The 4,461-nt window shown below is 35.2% G+C and overlaps 1 pseudogene; it reads right to left on the reverse strand.

Moving 5' to 3' along the window:
* Positions 1-407: 407 nt before the first annotated feature.
* On the reverse strand, positions 408-1,628 carry LOC149171199 (thiamine pyrophosphokinase 1 pseudogene; annotated as a pseudogene).
* Positions 1,629-4,461: the final 2,833 nt, after the last annotated feature.

Raw genomic sequence — 4,461 nt, forward strand, 5'->3', positions numbered from 1 at the left:
ACTATAGCTTTAAGAGAAATTAGGAAAGTTTATACAGCAACAGATGCATCCCTTACAAGTGCACCACCAATGTCCAATTCTGAAACTAAAGTCTACACATGGTCTAGAGATAACGCAGATGTTGGTGACCCTCAGTAAGAAAGAGAGAAAACCTTCCAAAAAACTGCTGAGATCAATAGAGGAAATTTGCTACTTCTACGTTGAAAACCTTCGCCTCTAAAAAAGTCAAATTCATAAAAGGAATACAACGTCCTTAAACCTATCTAATGATGCATGCAAATTCCATTCATGTAGCCATAGTATAGAAGATAGGAGATATTTGAAAATGGGGAGCTGGATTTCCCTGTATTCATAAAAAATATCATAAAAGAGAGATGAATATGGGTTTGATAGACTCCTTACCTTGTTCAAAAACCTATATGGTCACCTGAGCCGAGCCTTTGCAGAAATAAACACGCGCCTCCCGAGTGAAAGCAGCAATGTTCTAGCCCACTTCTCCAAAATCCAGAAAATGAAGACGACCCAAAAGTTATATCAGACAATAGATGAGACTTAGGTCCAGAAATACCAGGGTATATAGGGTAGTGAGGTCTCAGTGAGAAATGAGGCCAAGAGTGATATGAAAAACTGTGACGTCCCTCTGGGGCAGGGACTTTCTGAAAAAAGTCGAAACGCTAAATCAGTTACCTATACATAGGCATGGGGTTTGCATGTCAGGATATGACACATCCAGTCGCAGGGCGACATAGATGTTGGTTGTAGGGATAGGTGTCACATATGCATGAAAGGCAAGAAAGACAGATGGTAGATAGGAAGTAGCCTCAGGAGAGGGTACGTGGCCTTCATGTATCATGTAATTGTCATCTGTCGAACTCCATTTTGCTGCTATCAAACTCCATTTTTCTATTGGATTCCTTGAAAAAATCAATTGAAATATTGGATCAACATGCTAAATTTTGAATGGATGATGTGCAAAGGAAATCCACATTAGAGCTAATTGTCACTTTTTCATCTCTCAATATGTTTGATGTGCTAATTAGGGAACCAAAACTCATTGGAGTCTCATTCAAATCCCATTGCAGACCATTAGTGGTAGTACTCTAAGATGGTGGTAGTCATTCAACTGCTTGATCTGTTAAAATCTCATGGCAATGGTTTTTGGGAAGAAAATAAAAAAGACTATGATTTCCAAAGAGAACAATTCGAATGTTTGGAAATGTATAAAGAACATTGATATTTCCCAACTCATGGTCAAATCTTCCTCAAAGAGCCCCCACTATAAGAAGAATCAATTTAGACTTCTCTGAATCTGGACCTGTGCAGTCTCTTATGAAAGATATGCATTTGTGAAGATCTGTTGTATCCTGATCATATGACTCATCCAAAATTGTTGAACCCAAATTATCATAGAAATCTTTGACTTCTGGCAGGATGGAATCCAAGTCTCCTTTTATCACATTTGTTTTATACCTTTGATGAACAAGAAGATGATCTTCTTTAGGGAAGAAGCTCGAAATTTCATCATAGAGACGATTGGCCCCTTTTTCAGCACACAACTGTAGTTGTGCTCAATCCTAGAGAACTGCAGTGAAGCGAGGGATGTCGTAATTGAGGATAATTAGTGCATATGATCATCGCCTGCTGCCACCACTGGGCGTTGAGAGAAGAAAGTCGATGTTTTGTGCTCCATAACTTCCATTTTTTTTCTACTCCTCTCAACAATCCCAATAGATGTTCCACCCGATATTCCACCCACACTCCTCAATAGCGAGAGCTCAAACCAATACCGAGGATCTAACTACTACTGAGACTGAACGCCTCAAGTCCTGATACATTTTCATAAAACTTCTTGAATTGGAATTTCCCTTCCACTTGCTCAATAAAGATTGAATCCAGCACAAATAACTTGTTTACATGCTTCAAATGTCGACCAACACAAAATATACCATGAACACTGCTAACATCATGCTACTTAGATCACCAATGCATCCATAAGAAAACCATGGATCATTACTATGGTTTAGCGACCACATTTACCAATTTACCAATATGATTAAAATTTATGATTGTTAAATCTATAACAGCTTGACAATCCTCTACCAAAACACCATTTAAAATGGCTAAAAAACCTTTATGAAACTGAATACTCACTAGCTCTAAAAATATAAATAACCACTGATGAGATAAATGTATAATAGCCTAACAATCCTCTACCAAAACACCATCTAAAATCACTAAAAAAAAATTATGGAAGTGAATATTAGCTAGCTCTAGAAATGTAAATAACCAGTAATGAAAAAACCCTGAAATGAGCTCCATGGTTCAGCTCAAAAGATCAAATAAATTCATATTGAGTCCCCTTGTAATGTAAACCCTTAACCATGAAATGGGTGAGGGAATTAGTAACCCATAGGCAGCCACTCAGTTTACAATATGGAGTAGACCTGAAATGAGATCTCCTAGCAGTTGAGCTCAAAAGATCAAACAAATTAAAATTTCTTGATCCTATAATGCAACCAGTTAACCATGAAATGGGTGAGGGAATTAGTAACGCATAGGCAACCACTTAGTTTAGTTAATGGACTCGAAAAAGACACTTGGCAAATGGTTTAAGAGGCATACGTTTAAGAATCTGAATAAACATATGTTTCATAATCAATTTTGATTTGAATATATGTTTTATAATTCGTTTTAAATATATTTCTCACTGCTGAAAAAACACTTGGCAAATGGTTAAAGAGGCATAAGTTTAAGAATGTCAACATACATACATTTTAGAATCAATGTTGGTTTGAATATATATTTTATAATTTTTTTTAAATACATTTCTCACTGATGAACATACATGTTTATCAACAAGAGGTACAGTAAATTTTTAATCATTCTTTGTAAAAAATTAATTTAAGTATGCTTTAAACACGTGATTTAGACATGCAAGTAAGTTAGTGGTGTGAATTCTATTCATTGATATAGTGGCAACCACGAGAATATACTGGCATCTTTCAATTAAGAAAATGATTAAAATGCCCAATTCCAATAAGAGGGACGCCTATCAGCGTAATTAGAATCCTAATATATAAATCCAAAAACCTTAGCAATTAAATAAATTTTTTTATGTAAAATTTAAACCTACATTTTTCACCCAACTATAATAAAATCTTAATAAAATAATCATATAGTTTCATAAAATCAATTATCATTTTCTTCTCAAACTAACATTAACATGGTGATATCTCTGGATGTCAAAATAATTTAGCCTGGGTTTAATTTTCTTTCCTTAATAAAAATTAAATAATAATTTTAACTTTGCATTGATTTTTTTCAGGACGAAAAAGCATGATATTGTATTATATGAGGAATATAAAGAGACATTTTACATTCGATTTCTGTGGATGACCCATAGCTTTGGATCATAGTAATAAAAAAAAACATGGAACATATCCCAAAAAAACACATGCCAAGAGAATGACAGATAAAAGACAAGTATCCAGCTACACAATTATCATAGATCATAGGGTTCACAGATCATAGACAAATACATCCAACTACAAGATTTTCTTTGATCGAAATAGTTAACATAGGTGGAGACTTTTGCAGCGATTAGGACAGAAACAACATCATATAAAACAAAATGCAAAGAGAAAAAACCTGAGACTGCTTGCATAAACTTAGAAATCAGGAAGAGAAAATTCCTAGATAGAAAAAATTTTCCCTTCAGATGATATCTGCAAAAACCATGAACCCAGAGCTGAATGAATACCTATTTTTGAGAGCGAATCTGCCTGCTGATTTTGGGCCTTGCTGATATAATGAATAGATCCACCTTCCAAACATCCCCAGAAAAAACTGATCCTGTCCATCCATCCTACAAGGTGTGGCATGAGAATATAATTTTTTCTTGAGACGAAATCCACCATTACTTTTGAATCTCCAAAAACTGAGACATCCTGAATATTTAGAAAGAGGAAAAATTTTAGAAGGCAAGCGAGGTCCATCGCCTCTACTTTACTGTTGGTGCCTTTCCCCCCGTTCCAGTTGATGTAGAATTGATTGTTTTCATTTACCATAATAATAACTCCATAGCCACAGTAACCTCTCTATTCAGCTCCATCGAAGTATGCCCTTGGATAAATTGTGTGTTCCTTTGAGAGTTCACTACAGACATCCTTTTTTTGCTTGAGGGTATTTTGCAGGAGTGCTTCAAATTGAGAAACAATATTGAAAAATATTTCCAAGAAAGGGGATTTGCTATTATTGAAAATAGAGTTGTTTCTCCATTTCCAAATACTCCACAGAGTGATAATAAAAATTGTTCTCCATGATTCCTTTTGCTCACTGCACCAGAGAAACGCTTCAATGATTGAAGCGTGGAAATTGTGCTGAATTCCATAGCAGCTCTCCAAAGCATGCCATAATTGCTGAGTTCTTTTGCATTCTAAAAATAAATGATCGTTGTTTTCC

Source organism: Pinus tabuliformis, chromosome 4_2 (genome assembly GCF_031772625.1).
Source record: "Pinus tabuliformis cultivar Carrire ecotype Pingquan chromosome 4_2, CPIR1, whole genome shotgun sequence".
Classification (NCBI taxonomy): Eukaryota; Viridiplantae; Streptophyta; class Pinopsida; order Pinales; family Pinaceae; genus Pinus; species Pinus tabuliformis.